This window comes from Aquarana catesbeiana, linkage group LG02, assembly GCF_042186555.1.
Source record: "Aquarana catesbeiana isolate 2022-GZ linkage group LG02, ASM4218655v1, whole genome shotgun sequence".
NCBI lineage: Eukaryota > Metazoa > Chordata > Amphibia > Anura > Ranidae > Aquarana > Aquarana catesbeiana.
Window position 1 is genome coordinate 136241874 of NC_133325.1, and position 20102 is coordinate 136261975.

The following is a 20102-nucleotide window of genomic DNA, read 5'->3' on the forward strand; positions in this document are numbered from 1 at the left end:
CAGTGCCGGCAGCACTCATGCAGCCCCAGATCATGACACTCCCACCACCATGCTTGACTGTAGGCAAGACACACTTGTCTTTGTACTCCTCACCTGGTTGCCGCCACACACGCTTGACAAATCTGAACCAAATAAGTTTATCTTGGTCTCATCAGACCACAGGACATGGTTTCAGTAATCCATGTCCTTAATCTGCTTGTCCTCAGCAAACTGCAGGCTTTCTTGTGCATCATCTTTAGAAGAGGCTTCCTTCTGGGACAACAGCCATGCAGACCAATTTGATGCAGTGTGCTGCGTATGGTCTGAGCACTGACAGGCTGACCCTTCAACCTCTGCAGCAATGCTGGCAGCACTCATACGTCTGTTTCCCAAAAACAACCACTGGATATGGTGCTGAGCACGTGCATGCAACTTCTTTGGTCGACCATGGCAAGGCCTGTTCTGAGTGGAACCTGTCCTGTTAAATTGCTGTATGGTCTTGGCCACCGTGCTGCAGCTCAGTTTCAGATTCTTAACAATCTTCTTATAGCCTAGGCCATCTTTATGTAGAGCAACAATTATTTTTTCCAGATCATTCTGGAAAGAGTTAATTTGCCATGAGGTGCCATGTTGAACTTCCAGTGACCAGTTTGAGAGAGTGAGAGCGATAACACCAAATTTAACAAACCTGCGCCCCATTCACACCCGAGACCTTGTAACACTAACAAGTCACATAACACTGGGGAGGGAAAATGGCTAATTGGACATTTTCACTTAGGGGTGTATTAAATTTTGTTCACCAAATGTTGGTATTGTAATAACACAGCCCCCCTCTACTATGCTTACCACCACTGCGCCTCAAACAAAAAGATCATTTTAACAAAACTCAATCCCTAAAGAAATTAATATTTCAATGTGAAGCTGCCACTTTAAAAATTAAAATATGTATCTAGTGTTTTTACCTGTAACATGCATATAACCTGGAAGTGAACAACAATAAAACACAGTGGCGCTACCCTAAAGAGAATTACCCTTATTTGTAATGTTACCTTGAGCATAAAGTTTCAAATCAACAGTATAACCACCAATTGACAATTGATTTAAATAAACGGCTTAAAAAAGTCCTATATATAAAGTCCTTTGAATGGTGATATCTTCTTGGCAGCTTCCACCACACCCAAGTGTTGAGTGAACCCACTCCCTAAAGAAATCCACTCACCGACTCCAATTGCCTACACTCTCATGTCAGGCTAATGTGCTTTTTATAACCACATGAGAAGGGTTAAATCGTCAACTCAAACATGCAAAAATGTGTGCAGGAATCGTTCCACATGTAAATAAAAATAGTGCTCCAATAGTGTAAAATCGTATAACCAGTTTATTGTAAACACTCACACTCTTCAATTATTAAACTCACATTTTGTAAATCCAAAATAAGCAGAATAAAACTCCAAAACACAGCACACCGAACACTTGGATCTCACAGTAAACCACAACCCATGTGGTGAAAATTTCATGTCAACAGCACTTTTAGAAATATATTTACCTAGAAAAATTGTGGCGTGTTCAATACTTATTATGTATAAAGTAGCTGCTTTACCTTTCAAATGATTTGTGATTCTGTCCAGCTTGTACTGAGCTTACACAGCTCTGCCCCACATCACATCTCTGTTTGGCAGAGCAGGGGACCTAATTTCTCGGCTACATTTAAAGCAGATATTGTATTTAAAAGGGTCCGCTTTTAAGGTCTGCTTAATTAGTCAAATTGCCAACAAAGGCAACATTTTTCTGCTGCTATAAGAAGAAAAAAATACCCTGGCCCAAGCATTAGATTCTTCCAGGAAGTGTGGACGATGTCATTATGTCTATCTGCTGCCTCCTGCGATAGCTGGGGACTCAAAATCTTGTGAGAATGCACAAGGATTTTAATTATTCAGCTATTCCAGGAGGTAGGAATGAGGCATGGTGACATCTCCTGTGCTTCAAAAGCTGGGGCCAAGGTAGGTTTTCTTTAAAAAAAAAAAAAAACACCTTTGGAAATGGGCTTTCAATAGAGCAGATCTTCCATTTTATGTTTTTAAACAATCTGTTGTTTTGCAAGCTAATTTTTAGGTTTGCCCCATCAATCCTCTATCCATCAACATAATCCTTCAGCAGGTATTTCTTAAATGTTTTCCTGCTGTGTAAAGTTGTAAAAGGTAGAGGTGACCAGTCTACCCCACAGGAAATGCTGGGATGGAAACCTGAATTTGAATAAAGCTTGCAGAAACTTAGAAGAGCTTACTGTACATACAAATAAAGGCCCTACATGGGTGAGAAATGTAATACATTTCTATAAGTTCTGCCCAGAGATGAAATTAAATAAACCTGCATACTCACATATGCTTTGTATATAGCTTATTATTCATTAAAACTCTTTAAATTGATTAACATTAATTATCTAAGTCATCAATTACCCTGAGGGCACAACATGTACAAAGAGCACCTACAATTAAGGCAATTAAAGGTATGACAACTAGTGACAAGAACCATATCGAGAAGATCAAGCTTAAAGACACAGATTGGTCAGGAGGGAGTTCTTTTCTTAAAATAATGAGTTCATCTTCGTCTTCATCCCCTATAAGAACATAAACACAGGTTGTTACCAGGTATTACAAATATATAAAATGCCCATTTTTTTTTCTGCATAAATGTTTTACTGAATTTCAAAATGAACAATACAGAAAAGAATGTACAATAAGTGGGTCATGCAATCAGACATTGTCAAATAAGACTGGCGCATTGAAATACAGAATATTCACTATAGTGTGCCGTCTGGTACATCCAATGTGGGCACAGTAGGTCCAGGAAGGATGAAAGGAGATAACAAATATAGAAAAGCAAAAAAAAAAAAAAATACTGTTATGCCGCGTACAAACGATCGGAAATTCCGCCAGCAAAACTCCAATGAGAGCTTTTTGTCAGAGAATGCGACCGTGTGTATGCTCCATCAGTCTTTTGATGGCGGAATTCGAGCCAGCAAAAGATTGAGAGCGTGTTCTCTATTTTTCGGTCCGGAAAAGTTCCTATCCGAAATTGCGATCGTCTGTACAAATTCCTACGCGCAAAATTCCTACGCATGCTCGCAAACAATTCGACGCATGCTCGGAAGCATTGAACTTCATTTTCTTGGCTCGTAGTGTTGTACGTCACTGCCTTCTTGACGGTCGAAAGTTCAGAGAACTTTTGTGTGACCGTGTGTATGCAAGGCAAGCTTGAGTGGAATTCCATCGGAAAAACCATCCAAGTTTTTTCCGACTGAAAATCCACTCGTGTGTACGGGGCATAAGACTGAGAAGAAAACACACTAGTACACATAAAAAGATAAAATGCCCAATTTATGTGCCAGTTTTAGAGGCCAAGAGTAGTGCCACAGGGTGTCAATACAAATAAGTTGCTTCTCATGACCATTATGTGTTTTGATGTTATGACATGCAGCATAGGATCTTTGTGGGCAATAAGACAAAAATGGGTCTATTTCTAAAACCTAAAAAAAATTAGAACTAAAATAGAATTTTCTCCGTGCCTTCTATCACTTTTGGATATCTGCATAGATGTCAACTGCAAACTAATGCCCCCCCCACCCTCAGCGGGAGATGGATGGGACCAGGAGGGTATATACACTATACATCACCCAGTCCATGAATTCACTGCACACACAGAGGCCGGGCTCCTCTTTCCGTACAGGTGGATAATAGGATTTTTGACTTACAGTAAAATCCGTTTCTCTGAGTTCATTGACAGACAAAGCTTTCTTTATTCAGAACCATAGGGTTATATCGCTCCCTACAGGAGTAGGACACTAGGCAGACAGAAAGACTTGGCTACGCCCATGGGCAGTCCTAGGTGATATACACCCCCTCTCTGCTACAGGCCTTCAGTTATGTAACAAGCAGTATCAGAAGTATTAAAAACTCCATAGAGGGGTGGGTGCTGTGCCTGTTAATGAACTCAGAGAAACGGATTTTACGGTAAGTCAAAAATCTCATTTTCTCTTTCCTTCATTGACAGACACAGCCTTCTTTATTCAGAACCATAGGGATGTCCCAAAGCAGTGACAAACATGAGGGGTGAGGCAGCCAACAAAAACAAATAAACCCCACGCCAACCAGACAACCTGGAGCTCAGTGAAAACAACCTGGAGCCCACCTGACCAGCAAAAAAACCCTTCACAAGGGAAAAAACCCTCTGGACCGCAGCCTGCAGAACCTTGCGGCCAAAAGAAGCATCCGCAGATGCCAGCACATCCACTTTGTAAAACTTTGTGAAAGTGTGCACCGACGACCAGGTGTCCACCTTGCAAACTTGCGTTACTGGCGCCTGATGACGGAAGGCCCAGGAGGCACTCAGCACCCGAGTCGAGTGCGCCTTCACCGGGAAGGGAGGAACCTGACCCTTGATAGCATAGGCCTGAGTCACCGTCTGCCTGATCCATCTAGAGATGGTCGCTGAGGAAGCAGATATCCCCTTTTTTGGGCCATCCGTGATCATGAACAAAGAGTCTGACCTTTGAAAAGACTCAGTGGCAGCCAAAAGGCCAATTACCTTGGATGTTGCGGCCGGGGGACATAGAGAAGGCAACACGATGTCTTCATTTAAATGGAAATCAGAGACAACCTTTGGAAGGAAAGAAGGACAAGGACGAAGCACCACCTTGTCCTCGTGAATCACCAGGTAGGGCGTGCGACAGGATAGCGCCGCCAACTCTGACACCCTGCGAGCAGCACCAAGAAGGCCACCTTCTCTGATAGCGTGAGCAGGGGAATTTCTCGAATATCCTGAAATGGAATCACCAACGCAGATAAGCCCCTATCCTTCAAAACCTGGCTTTCAATAGCCAGGCCATTAAAGCCAGCGACGGTAAGGCAGGGTGGAAGATTGGCCCTTGGGTTAGCAGATCCTCCTTGAGAGTCAGCCGCCAGGGGGCATCTGCGGCCAGACGCACCAGACTGATGTGGCCAGTCCAGGGCCACTTGAATGGCCGGAATGCCTTCGGCCTCGATCCTGCGCAACAGCCGTGGCAGAAGCTTGAGAGGAGGAAAGGCGTAGATCAGACGATACTGGCCCCACGGAGCGACCAGAGCGTCTGAGGCATCCGCCAGAGGGTCCCGAGACCTGGCCACAAACCTCTGCACCTTGCTGTTGTTTCGGGATGCCATCAGATCTACCTCTGGAGATCCCCAGCGTAGGCAGATCAGTTGAAATACCACCTGATGGAGAGACCACTCCCCTTGGTCCAATACTTGACGATTTAGGTAATCCGCCTGCCAGTTGTCCACCCCCGGAATGTGAACGGCGGAGATGGCCGGGACAAAACGTTCTGCCCACTGTAGAATCTACTACCAGGCCGGCTAACACACTCCTCATTCCTCCCTGGTGGTTGACATAGGCCACTGCCGTGGCATTGTCTGACTGGATCCCTATCGGGAGCCCCTGCAGCTGATCCATCCAGTGATCCAGACAGAGTCTGATCGCCCGGAGTTCCAGGATGTTGATAGGTAGCCTGGATTCCTCCAGCGTCCAGTGACCCTGAGCCGAGTTCAGGCCCAGGACTCCTCCCCACCCGGGCAGACTGGCATCGGTGGTGACCACCGTCCAGTACAGCAGGAGAAAAGATTTCCCCTGCTGAAGAGCCAGGGAACAAAGCCACCAGATCAGGGACCCTTTGGCTCTTTGACTTAGCCGAATCTGACTGTCTAGAGACTTGGCACATTTGTCCCATTTTAACAAGATTTCCTTTTGCAGGGGTCTCGTATGAAACTAAGCGAACAGGGCCACCTCAAATGTAGACACCATCAGGCCCAGTACCCGCATGCAAGTCCGTAGGGAGACCCACCAGCTGGACAGCAGCGAGCGGGCTGCCGCCCGTAATTTCTGGAGTTTGTCCTGCGGATGGACCACTCTGGCCCGAGCAGCATCCAGAGTCAGACCCAGATAAACCAATTTCTGAACTGGGGTCAATGCAGACTTTTGGTAATTTATCAGCCACCCAAAATCTGCCAGAGTCTGAACAGTGATCTCCATGTCGCCCCTTAGGGCTGCTGAGGACTTTGCTCTCAGCAGAAGGTCGTCCAGATAGCCCAGAACAGAAATTCCTCACTGGCGCAGCAGCACCATGCAGGAGAACCCTGTAGCCTCCTAGGATGAAATCGAGAGAAAAAGAGAGGATCCGGGCACCTGACCCAGTGCCCGGATCCTAGGCGGTGCACACCCCTAGCCCACCAGTATTCAACCCCGTCCCCCTGGACCCACCACAGGCACACTACCTCATATGGGGAGGGGAAGAGGGGGGCTCCAAGGGACCTCCAGGGCTAGGAAAAGAAGGTGCAGGGATAGAGGGGACCCACAGGACTGACTAACCTGAGGGGAGTGGCCCGCGTCCGCCACAAAAAAAACCCTAAGGGGAGAGGGGGACCTTTACTCACCATACCAGGACCAAGCGTGCATCACTCCAGACAGATCCTAAGTGGGGGGGCTGTCGGCCATGAGGGATGCTGCGACTCGAGCCGAGACCCAGTCGTATGCGACCTCGCAAGACGTTTAACTCGCAGGGCCAGCCCCCGTCCAGTGGGGCTATGTCGCGGCTGACCTAGCGCGTAACTGCGGTCTGCACACGCTCGCTGGCCAGACTGAGGTGACCACTGGATCGAATGTCCAGCCCGTCGCCCAGCCCGGCAGTTGATTGTAGATCTCACCGGAAAAATCCAGGGAAAATAAATAAATAAATAAATAAAATTGCCAGGACAAGAGATCCCAACAGGGAACTAGGTCCTTACTCCTGACTAGGCAGAAAAAAACTGAAGGCCTGTAGCAGAGAGGGGGGTGTATATCACCTAGGACTGCCCATGGGCATAGTCAAGTCTTTTTGTCTGCCTAGTGTCCTACTCCTGGATATAACCCTATGTTTCTGAATAAAGAAGGCTGTGTCTGTCAATGAACGAAAGAGAAATATTCCCACCACCATGACAGCTCTTGCGGTGTCCCCGTGGAGGAACATTATATATCACATATACATATACCGGACTGACCTAGATGTACTGGGTCAGGCTGGGTATGATGAGGGTGATGAGGAAGGTGCACAGGCCAGGGCAAACCGCCATCTTCGCGATCCGTTCTCCTCCATTGCTGCCTGAAACACTCTTTTGGCTGCGGCTCCAGATACAGAGGACACACCCACCACGAGTCACTGCAGTCCTAAGACTCAGACTAATAATCAGGAAGACAATAGCGAATATTAATTTGCTATTGTCACACAAATGGGTGGGCTCAGGGCGCAATACTCTGCGCCCCAAGTCCACCCTTTATTCTAAGCCAATTAGAGCCTCAAGCTCCAATCATGTGCTTAAAAAAAAAATGAAATCCATGCATCCTGCGCCCTGCATGTAGATTAAGGGCCGGGCACATGTATTAGGGAGGCGGCGCAATATAAAAATATTGGGACGAACGCTAATTGAAATGAAGAAGACAAAAGATTTAAAAAAGAAAAAAAAAGGGAGGTATTAATGTGGAAAAACAAAAATATAAAAATATAGAAGAATAAAAAAGGGGAATAAGATTCAAAGGAAAAATAGAAAAAATAGAAGAAGAAAAAACGAAAGAGAATAATAAAGAATGCTGAGAAAAAAAAGACAATGGATAATAAATAAATGAATAATGTTGAGTGAAGATGTGAAGAAAATAAAGCTATGACCACATGATGATAAAAAAAGAGGCAAGGAAAAATGTAATAAAAAAGGAGAAGAAAGATCATGTAGTGTAGTGTGAATAAGTAGAAAAAAGGTGAATATAAGGATGAAGGCAATAGATAGGAAGTGAGAAGCATAAAAAAATGGATGTGTAAAAAAACAAAAATGAAGATTAAAAAAACTCAGTGGACATCAGAGAATACAAATTTAAAGCAACATTAAAAAAAAAAAAATCACTCCACAGAGTGATAAAATATATGTTACAGATCTTGCGCAAAATACAACAAGCATATACTCATGGATGTAAAAAAATTAAGAAGGTTTAGATGAAAACAAATGTATACAAAAAAATAATTTAAAAAAATTGAATTACAAAAAAACATTTTCAAAAATGTATTCCAGAGGTTGATGGAGATGAGAGGAGACACTAAAAGGGGGAGAAGGGGGAATGGCGGAAAAAAGGCGTCTTGTCATTCGACCGACATATTGGATATTACATTTTACACAATTGATTACATAAATCACATATATGGTTTGGCAGTTGACCAATTGCCTGATGTTATACTCAATATTATTTTATAATATGCAAATCCCCAGTATAACAACAGCTGCGGAAATGGGTGGCATTACACTAGAATAAGCCTGTGGTGTGTAACCAAGTTCATACAGTTGTGCTCAAAAGTTTGCACACCCTGGCAGAAATTGTGAAATTTTGGCATTTATATTGAAAGTCATGGCAAAAAACTGTCTTTCATTTAAGGATAGTGATGACATGAAGCCATTTATTATCACAAAGTTTTTTGTCTCCTTTTAAAATCATATTGATTACAGAAATCATCCAAATGGCCCTGATCAAAAGTTTACATACCTTGGAATGTTTTGCCTTGGTACAGACACAAAAGGTGGAACACATAGGTTAAAATGGCAATTAAAGGTTAATTTCTCACATTTGTGGCTTTTTAAATAACAATTAGTGTGTGTGTATAATTAGTCAACAAATTTGTTAGTTCTCTCATGGATGCACTAAGCAGGCTCGACACTGAGCCATGAGGAGGTAGAAAAGAACAGTCAAAATACCTGCGTAACAAAGTAATGAAACTTTATAAAGGCTATAAAAAAAAGATACCCAAAGCCTTGAATATGCCAGTCAGTACTGTTTAATCCCTTATTAAGAAGTGGAAAATTCGGGACTCTTTTGATACCAAGCCAAGGTCAGGTAGACCAAGAAAGATTGCAGCCACAACTGGTGGAAGAATTGCCCAGGATACAAAGAAAAACACACAGGTAACCTCAAGAGAAATACAGGATGCTCTTTAAAAAGACAGTGTGGTTGTTTTTAAAGAACACAATTCAACGATACTTGAACAAAAAAGAGCTGCATGGTTGAGCTGCCAGAAGGAAGCCTTTACTGTGTCAATGCCACAAAAAAGCCCAATGAGGTATGTCAAGGTGTTGTTGGGCATATTGTAACCAGGCTTTTTTGTGGAACTTGTGCAGTAAAGGCTTCTTTCTGGCAACTTGACCATGCAGCTTTTTTGTTCAAGTATCACCGTATTTTGCTCCTTAAAAACAACCACACCATCTCACCATCTTTTTCTAGAGCAGCCTGTATTTCTCCTGAGGTTACCTGTGGGTTTTTCTTTGTATCCCGAACAATTCTTGTGGCAGTTGTGGATGAAATCTTTCTTGATCTACCTGACATTGGCTTGGTATCAAGAGATCCCCAAATTTTCCACTTCTTATTAAAAGATTGAACAGTACTGACTGGCATATTCAAGGCTTTGGATATCTTTTTATATCCTTTTCCATCTTTGTAAAGTTTCATTACCTTGTTAAGCAGGTCTTTTGACTGTTGTTTTCTGCTCCCCTTGGCTTAGTATCTAGTCTTCTTAGTGCATCCATGTGAGAGCTAACAAACTCATGATTTATTTATCTACTCTGTGGAGTGGTTTTTGTACGTTCCTTTAAAAATAGTATTCTCTAATGTCCTATATGACATCCCTGACCAGGGGATGCATCCATTTTTCTCACTTCCTTTCTATCCCTCTTTTTTTTTACTTATTTACACTATACTACATTATCTTCCTCACTCTTTTTTACTCCCATTTTTCTTGCCTCTTTATTTAGTCATTTAGTGACAGTTTTATTTTCTTTATATTTTCACACATTTTCCTTTGAATCTTGTTTATCGTCTTTTTATTTTTCCATATTTTTATAATTTTTTTTTTAATATCTTTTGTCTTCTCAATTTCCTTTTAACACATTTCCTTTTGGGTGGGGTAAAACACACCAGGAGGCATGCCTGGAGCAGTACTGGCTGAGGCCCCACACTGCCAAAGCAATGGGTGGGTTTGAGCGGCATCTTTCTCTCAGAACTTTACATATAATGTAAAAAAATGCACCCCCCCTAAAAGGGCCCTGTTAGTTTTCCCTGCATCCTGTGGTCAGTGGAAGTAAATAATGGCCTGTTAGTGGGCGTTAAAAACCAACTGCCAGTGGATGTGAAAATTAAAGTTACTCTTACTGGTAATGTCTTTTCCAGTAGTCTTACAGGACAGCCACAATGAGACCTTGGCTCCTACCCTCCTTAGGAAAAACAGTGCCAGCCAATAAAAATCAACTTCCCCCTGCCGGTCCTCAGTTTTTTCAAGAGCAACTCCGGCCACCTGGGGAAACACAAGAACACATCAATAACATACCGTAACATATTACTACAGTGCCTTTATTGAGGTCCTCCTCAAGAACCCCCATAAATTCGGGTGGGTAACTAGTGCTGTCCTGAAAGACTACTGGAAAAGACGTTACCGGTAAGAGTAACTTTAATTTTCCCCCACGGTCTTTCAGGACAGCCACAATGAGAGAATAAATGAGCACTTACCACTTAGGGTGGGACTACGGCTTGCAAAACCTTTCGCCCAAAGGCCTGATCATTTGCCGACACCAGATCCACCCTGTAATGTTTTACAAAGGTGGAAAAACTGGACCACATTGCTGCTTTACAAATTTGCTCTGGCAGTGCTCCAGCCCTTTCCTCTTGCGAAGCTGCCATAGCTCTAGTAGAATGAACTTCCTTTCCTGCTTCCTGGCCAATGGCTAACCTAAGCCACCTAGCTATAGTGCTTCTGGAGGCTTTATTCCCTTTTCTTGCCCCTAAAAACAAAACAAACAAGGATTCTGTCTTCCTCACGGATTTTGTCAGCTCCAAGTACTGCAGGATACATCTCCTTACATCTAATATATGAAACTTAAATTCCCTTTCTCCTGAGAGATTAGGGCAGAATGCGGGTAGAACCATCTCCTGGCTTCTATGAAACTTTGAAGCCACTTTTGGTAAGAATGCCGGATCCGTCTTAAAAACGACTCGGTCCGGGAAAACAAAAAAGGGGGTCTGACTGACAAAGCTTCTAGCTCACTGACCCTCCTGGCAGTTGTTACAGCTACCAAAAAAATTGTCTTAAAAATAAGAAGTTTTAGTGAACATTCCTTTAAAGGTTCAAAGGGGGCCCCTACTAGGGCCTGTAAGACCAAAGATAGGTCCCACTTAGGGAAGGGTGGACCCTGAACCGGCCTCTGCCTCCCTAGTGCTTTGAAAAATCTAACCACCCAAGGATTGGAGGCTAGCGTTTTTTCCAAAAATACACTGAGCGCCGATACCTGGCTCTTTAAGATGTCCATGTCTAACCCCTTGTCTGCCCCACACTGCAAAAACTCCAGGACTGCTATGGGGCTCTGTACCGTGAAGGAGCTTCCTGCACACCAGTCATTAAAGCCTTTCCAGACCCTTTGGTATATCAGGCGTGTCTCCTTCTTTCTGCTATCAAGCAGAGTGGATGCCAACCTCTCTGAAAACCCTTTGGATTTCAGCAAGCCCTCCTCAGTAGCCAAGCAAGGTTCCAGCGATGCACCCGGAGACAAAATACCAGATCCTGCGAGAGAAGGTCCTCCTGGACTGGCAGGAACCATGGGGGCTCTACTGGTAGTTGTTTCAGAACCGAGAACCAGGACCTTTTGGGCCAGTGTGGTGCCACCAGGATCAGAGAGGTGTTCTCCGCCTGAAATTTTCTCAGAACTGCCCGCAGTAAGACCGGTGGCGGGAAGGCATAGCAGTTTGCAAAATGCCAGCTCTGTGTCAGAGCATCCACCCCCAGTGCGCCTTCCCACCTGTTCAGGGAGAAGAATCAAGGGGTTTTCGTGTTCTCCTTTGTCATGAAAAGTTCCACCTCTGGGAGTCCCCATCTTCTGGATATGAGATCGAAGACCTCCTGGTTGAGGACCCAATCACTTTTCCCCTTTTAGATAAACCGCCGAGAGAGACTGTGCATTGTCCTTGGCCCAGTTCAGAATCTCTGTTGCCAGGGCCACCAGGACTCCGCTCCTCGTACCGCCTTGCTTGTTTATATATGCGACCACAGAGGAGTTGTCTGACTGCACTTGTATGTGATGGCCTTGTATTTCCTTCCAGAAGGACCTGAGTGCCAACGCGATGGCTTTCAGTTCCTTCCAATTGGACGACCTTTTGAACTCCTTGCCCTCCCAGGTGCCCTGTGTCAGCAGGGTTCCTAGGTGTGTGTCCCAGCCTTTGGCGCTTGCGTCCGTGGTCACCACCTTGGTGACCGGAATTAAATTGACTGGAGGAGACTGCCTCCCACTGTGGGAAGAAAGCCCTCAGTCTTCCCCCCACCGTGGCTGGAACATCATTGGGTTTTATGGGGCTTTTCAGGAGGGCGAAAAATTGCACCCCCTCTGCCCTTGCCCCTTTGGCCCCAAACTTTCTTCTCTCCCTCTGGATTAGGTTCACCCCTTTTTCGCTTGGACTGGGGGCTTGCACTTGATAGGGAAAGATTTCTTTTTATCCGCTATGTGGTCTAGCACCACTTCCAGTCTGTGTCCATCCAGGGGTTGGGTTTCCACCAGAGCATTATGGACCGGGAAAACTTTTTTCTATTCTCCCATGCCCTTGTACATCTGATCATGGAGTGTCAGGGGCTTCTTGTCTGCCTAAATGCCTAGAGTGGTGTAAATACCCCCCAAGAGGTCCTTTACCTCTTCTAGGGAAAGTTATCATGAACGCCTGCTGGACTCCCTGTCCCGGCCTTCTCCCTCTGATTCCGCTTGGGAACCCGAGGCTGCACTGTCCAGTTCCTCCCCAGTCTCCTCCCCGGAGACCGAAGGAGTTCTTTCCTCTCTGGAAAGGGTGTCCGGCAGTATCGGTGCTGAACTCTGTTATGCTTGTGGAGGGGTTGTGACTTGGGGTGCTGGTGATGGAGCTGCAGCGGGAACCTGAAACCTCTCAAAGTCTTAAACGACTGAAATGTGGAGGAAAGCTCTTTCACTGAAGCCACCTCCTGCTCTGATGCCCTTTCTCTGACCTGTGCATCTATACAGTCCATAGCTTTGCCCTGAAATACACAAGGGGACATTGGGCATAATTAACAGGTCCTATGTACCCCCTCCCTCTCCAGCCTGCACATAGGAAAAACACCCAGGGATATACTCCAGGCCTCTTAAGGTCCTCCTGAGCCTCTCTCACCTCTGACCACCCAGAGGGACCCCCCCACCTTTAGGAACCATATAGTGGAGGGGGGAACCTGAGGTAAGGGGGAGTCCTCCCCAGGTTTCCCTTACCTTCGGATGGCTGGAGCTGGCATCGCTGTGTGCTATTTGGGCTGGTTCCTCTTCAGACATGGCCGCGCTTGGTGGTCGCCTGTGGAGCCTCACTATGCCTGTGCCACATTCCCCTATCCTCTCCAGCCTGCGCCCGGCCTATCAGCATCCACGACCCGGAACCGGAAGCCGTGGGTCAACGGGAAGCGTCCGCCCATAACCGGGAGTGACGTCACCCGCCAATCAGCCTACCCGAGTTCCACTGCGGCTGCACCAGCGTTCGAGGAGAGTGGAGCTGCCTCCCTCCTGCATCCCTGTGGATGCGATAGTGGGACCCCGGATCTTCCACCTGCACAGAGAAGATGGAGTGGCAAAAATTATCTTTGTGCCCAGGTATGTGACCCACCGCTGTGCCTGGGAGCCCCGGCCTCCCCTGCAGGGCCCAATAGCCTCAGCCTTCCTGACTGTCTGGCCTAGTTCCTAGTGGTGTCTCCCCGCCAGAGGAAACACCAATAACTGAAGTCCGGCAGGGTGAATTCGATTTTTATTGGCTGACGGGGTGTTTCCTAAGGAGGGGAGGAGCCAAGGTCTCATTGTGACTCCGAGGAAGGGCCCCATTGTTGATATCAAAGGAGGAATGGTTCCCCATTGTTGGTCTCAGTGCAAAGAACAGTGCTCCATAATTGGTGTCTGCGAGAGGAATAATTTCCGCTTTTGGTGTCAGTGGGATTTGGTAAGCCCCACTATTATTATACAGGATTTATATAGCGCCAACAGTTTGCGCAGCACTTTACAATGTTAGGGCAGACAGTACAATTACAATACAATTCAATACAGGAGGAATCTGAGGGCCCTGCTTGTTAGAGCTTACAATCTAGGAGGGAGGGTCAAGTGATACAAAAGGGTAAAAAACTGTGGGGGATGATCTAATGAAGAAAATGAAAGTACAGTTGTTACGTGGAGGCAGGATAGGCTTCTCTGAAGAGAAGTTTTTCAGGGATCGCCTAAAAGTGGATAGATTTGGAGAAAGTCTGACAGATTGGGTAGGGAACTCCAGAGGATGGGAGAGGCTCGGAAGAAGTCCTGGAGGCGAGTATGGGAGGAGGTGATGAGGGAGCTAGAGAGCAGGAGGTCTTGGGAGGAATGAAAAGGACGCCTTGGTTGGTATTTTGAGACTAGGCTAGTGATGTAGCCGGGGGCAGAGTTTTGGATGGCTTTGTAAGTTATTGTTAGTATTTTGAATATAATTCGTTGGGTGGGTGGCACCCAATGGAGGGATTGTCAGAGAGGGGTAGCAGACACCGAGTGTTTTTTTTAAGGTGGATGAGTCTGGCAGCAGCATTCATGATGGACTGAAGGGGGGATAGCCTAATTAAAGGTAAGCCAATGAGGAGGGAGTTGCAGTAGTCGAGGTGAGAGATAATCAGGGAGTGAATCAGGAGCTTTGTAGTTTCATTGGCTAGAAGTTTGGGACGTAGTCTGTAAATTTTGCAAAGGTTGAGGCTGCAAGCTTTGGAAAGGGATTGGATGTGGGGCCAAAAGGAGAGTTCAGAATCCAGGATAACATCTAGCACCCTAGCATGTGGGGATGGGTGGATGGTTGTGCCATTGCTCTTGACAGAGAAGTCAGGGGAAGAGGTACATGGGGGAGGAAATATTATGAGCTTAGTTTTGGACAAGTTGAGTTTGAGGAAGTGGTCTGACATCCATACAGATATGTCTATTAGTGAGTTAGTGATGCGTGAGGAGACTGACGGAGTGAGTTGAGGGGTGGAGAGATAGATTTGGGTGTCATCAGCGTAGAAATTATATTGGAAACCATGGGAGGCTATCAGCTGACCCAGGGAGGAGGTGTAGATTGAAAATAGGAGAGGTCCAAGAACCTTGGGGAACCTGACGAAGAAAGGAAGAGGAGAGGAGGAAGTAGAATTGTAGGTGACACTGAAGGTGTCGTGGGATAGGAAGGATGAGAGCCAGTGAAAAGCACAGTCACAGAGACCGACGGAGTAAAGCTTATAGAGGAGGAGGGGGTGGTCAACAGTATCGAAGGCAGCTGAAAGGTCCAGAAGTAGGAGTACAGAATAGTGTCCATTGGTTTTTGCTGTTAGTAAGTCATTCATGCGTTTTAGAAGAGCAGTTTCTGTGGAGTGTTGAGGGAAAAATCCAGACTGAAAGGAATCAAGAAAGTTATTCTTAATGAGGTGGTCACTCTGCTGGTTGTAGACCAGGCACTCAAGGAGTTTAGAGGAAAAAGGGGAGCAAGGAGATAGGACATAGATTGTTAAGATTGGTTGGGTCCAAGGACGGCTTTTTAAATATGGGAGCGACCGCAGTGCATGTTTTAGAGCATTGGGGAAGATGCCAGAAGAGAGGGAGAGATTGAAGATGTTGGTTAGATTATGTAGGATAGAGTCAAAGGGTGACCATAGTATTTGAGAGGGAATAGGGTCCATGGGACAGGTGGTTAGGTGGGCATTGGAAATGAGTTTAGCAACTTCGTCTATAGTAGCAGGTTTGAATAAGGGGTGTGTTATTGTACATGTTCACATGGGGTGTTAAGTGGGGGAGATACCTGTAGAGCGGAGATTTCATCACAAATTGAATCAATCTTATTTTTAAAGTGACTAGCAATCTCCTAGGCAGTGAGTGAGTTAGTGGGGATATGATCTATGTCTCACACTGCTCTTCTGCTGGCTGGATAACGTCAAGGATAGAGCTATGCTGTGATCACCTGCCAGGTAGTGCTTGGTGCTGCCAGCCTGCATAGAGCATCTCCCTCTCGTGTACAATACGAAAGCTCTGAATTCTGTGCCCTCTCATTGAAGAGACAGGTCTACAGCAACCAACGGGTGGCAACCAGCCTGTGGACATTATTTTTATTTTAGCTGCCCCAGCTATTGGTATGTTTTGAGAAGTTCTCAATACCGATATGTTTTTGGTTGATTACACTTATAGTTAAAACAAAAAGACAGTATAGCCATGACAACTTACCATTATTTTCTCTGGATGAGCCTCCTGAAATTCTATTTAAATTTCCCATTGGTTTATCAAAATTCTTTAGAACTTTTTGATATAGTTCATCCATGACAGCTGTTAAATAAATTGATAGAAACTTTATTAAAAAAAAGTAACCGCTGCTTGGCTTTTCTGTTAGATGATATTATCACAATGAATTTATTATACGTTAATATATAAACTTACATTGAAATGTTATGTTTATGTCACATAGATCTAGCACTCTAATCACAACTTCACAAGTTCTACCTTATTCTAACTCATCAGTAAAGTGTATCTAAATCCAAAAACAAAATGACAATTTACTGTAGCTTACCAGATCGCTTACGGCGATCGCGTCCGCGGGCCACGCGCATCAGGTCTCCGGCGTCTCTTAAAGGGGAAGACGTACCTGTACGCCAATTCGCAGGAACGTGCCACTTTGCTGACGTATATCGACATGCAAAATACCTATTCTTTCTTGCACTCAGCTGGTCCTGTCATGGGCACTCCTTTAGGCTCCATTCACACAGGGGCAACTTTGGATCCGACTTCAAGTCGCCCGTAGTCGCCTCAAGTCGCACTACATGAAAAAATCAATGTAAGTGAATGGATCCATCTTAATGGACACTACTGCAGTCACTCCGACTTCAGAAAAGGTTCCTGTACTACTTCAATCAGACTAGAAGGTGACTTGTACCCACTGATTTCAATGGAAGTTGCCTCCAAGTCTGATCACCGTTCATACTGAGGCAACTTTACAGGAAGCAGAAAGGAAACAGAAAGTAATTTACTCCACTAAACAGCCAGCTCTCTCCTTCTCACACACAGCAGATAAGCTCTGATTGGCCACTTGTAAAGTTCCCTGTCCTGAAGGCGACTTCAAGTTGTGTTGTAAGTTGCCCCAAGTCACGCTGTGATTCATACTCAAGTCGTGTCCAAGTTGCCTCCCAAAGTCGCGCTGTAAGTCGTGTTGCCCCTGTGTGAATGGGCTCTTACACTCCTGTATTTGGACATGCCTAATTGCCAAATTCCTTGGTGTAAGAAAATCCCAGTACATACTGAAACTAAAAGACTATTGCATGCTCAGCTTTATTGGACAGCTCGGTCTGTTAAACCCTTCCCACATATATTTTTATGTTTACTTTACTATTTAAGGGCCTTGAATCTCTTTAGCTCTTCGTGGTTCATACTGACCAGGCTGTGGGTAGGTCCCATCATCAGTAGGGCCATTATCGCTAGCGAGTTACCTTGATGCAGAGGCAGCTCTAGGCTTTGTGAGGCCTTAGGCAAATATGAGACATGAGGCCCCAATCACATCCATAATGGGAAAAATAATTCAAGCGATTAAAATTAATTGTATAAATTGCATATATTAAGAGTTTTAAATTCTATGAACTATGAATTCAACGTTTATAGAATTTTCTAAACCAATTCTTCTTTAATGAAATATATATATTACATATATATTATATATTACACGCATATTTCTCCATTTACATGAAGGTCAGGTTAATATAACCCAGCCAGCACAGAGTTTCCCCATATATCAGAGTCTGCAGGATTCCCCCTTACAGTGCAAGGGAAAGCTGATATAAAAGGGGAATGCTGCAGATCATGATCTAATGGGGAACCTGCAGACTTTGGTGTAAAAGGGAACTCTAATGTAAGGGAGGGGAGGGCTCTGGTGACCAAAGATTACCTTTATATCAGAGTCCACTGCATTCCCCTTTACATCACAGAGTTCCAACTTGCATTTAAACTCTAATGTGGAGGGGGCTCTGGAGCACCTTCCGCAGAGTGAGAGAGTCGCAGACATGATACAGTAGATGGTCAGAGACTGCAGACATGATACAAGAGATGGTCAGAGACTGCAGACATGATACAAGAGATGGTCAGAGACTGCAGACATGATACAAGAGTTGGGCAGAGACTATGCTGACATACTACAGGAGATGATCAGAGACTGTAGACATAGTAAAAGGTGATCAGAGACTGCAGACTTGATACAGGAGATGGTCAGAGAGTGCAGATGATACAAGAGATGGTCAGAGGCTGCACACATGATACAAGAGGTCAGTGGCAGCTGGTGCTCACAATTCTTGGGGGGGGGGGGGATGGGGTGCAAACAAACTGAAAGATTCTAAAAAAAAACCCCATAAATTGCAGCCACTGTGCCCATCAAGTGCAGCCACTGTGCCATCAAGTGCAGCCACTGTGCCCTCAATAGCTGCCACTGTGCCCATCAAATGCAGCCGCTGTGCCATCAGTTGCAGCCACTGTGCTATCAAGTGCAGCCACTGTGCCATCAAGTGCAGCCACTGTGCCATCAAGTGCAGCCCTTTTCCCATAAAATGCAGCCACTGTGCCCATCAAATGCAGCCACTTTGCCCATCAAATGCAGACACATCTCTTGTGGGGTGCCTAGAGTCACCCCCTTTGTGGCAGACAGTTTCATTGGGGGGGGGGATATTTGCTAGGGGGGGTTGGTATGGGAGAAGACATGTGCTGGGGGGGGGGGTGGATTTCATATCCAAGCCCCCTTGTAGCACAAGTCCTAAAGTGCCCCCTAGCACACAGTGGCGTCACTAGGGTGGGTGTCACCTGGTGCGTCAGAACGTGGTGTCACCCCCGGCACATAGCAGGTAAGTGCGTTGGTGTGGCTCTCCCCCCTTAACCTGCCACAATGGATGGAGCAGGGATGGGATTGAGGGGGAAGGTGAATAGAGCTGGAATGGGATCGGGGGAATGGATGGAGCCAGAATGGAATCGGGGATGGATAGAGCTGGGATGGGATCAGTGTGGTAGATGAAGCTGGGATGGGATCGGGGGAATGGAGGTAGCCGGGATGGAATCAGGGGGATGGAGGGAGCCGAGATGGGATCAGGGGGATGGATGGAGCCGGGATGGGATTGGGGGGAATGGATGGAGCCGGGATGGGATTGGGGTGGGGTGGATAGAGCCAGGATGGTATAGGGGAATGGATGGAGCTGGGATTGGATCGGGGGGATGGCTGGAGCCCGGATGGGATCGAGGGGAATGGATGGAGCCGGGATGGGATTGGGGTGGGGTGGATGGATTCGGGGTTGGATGGGTGGTGGATGGAGCCGTGATGGTATGGGGGGTGGATGGAGCTGGGATTCGATCGGGGGATGGATGGAGCCGGGATGGGATTGGGGTGGGTTGGATGGAGCCGGGTTGGGATCGGGGAAATGGATGGAGCCGGGATGGGATTGGGGTGGGGTGGATAGAGCCGGGGTGGGATGGGGGTGGATGGAGCTGGGTTGGTATGGGGGATGGATGTAGCTGGGATTGGATGGGGGGATGAATAGAGCTGGGATGAGATTGGGGTGAAGTGGATGGAGCCGGGATGGGATGGGGGTGGATGGAGATGGGATGGGATGGGGGTGGATGGAGCTGGGATGGTATGGGGGGATGGATGGATGGATATCCTCTCCCCCAAATCACTCGTGAACTCTTTGCTTGTCCCCCCTCCCTCACCCACCCACTTCTCCATGCCCCCCTCCCCTCCTCTGTAAGACTGACTGACTTTTATATTACACAGACCTCAGATCAGTGTGCTCGCCTCTCGGTACAGGTGGTGTGCCTCCTTCCCTCCTCCTCCTCTGACCTCTGTGCACAGGAAAACATTACAGCACAGGAGGAGGAGGGGCGGGTTCAGTTCGCTCTGCTCCGCAGTGCACTCACTGTACTGTGTGTGTGTCAGGCAGCTGGAGAGAAAAGCCGGGCCAGCTGCAATGCAGAGTGGAGTGGAGCTCATGGCGTGCAGGAACAAAGACA

General features: G+C 46.2%; 1 long non-coding RNA gene across 1 annotated transcript; it reads right to left on the minus strand.

Annotated features, from left to right (window-relative positions):
- Window positions 1-1334: 1334 nt before the first annotated feature.
- LOC141129805 (uncharacterized) lies at window positions 1335-17040 on the minus strand. Its single transcript, XR_012241873.1, has 3 exons — window positions 16639-17040; window positions 16299-16397; window positions 1335-2596 (listed from the first exon to the last, which is right to left on the minus strand). It is a non-coding gene; the product is annotated as an uncharacterized lncRNA (long non-coding RNA).
- Window positions 17041-20102: the final 3062 nt, after the last annotated feature.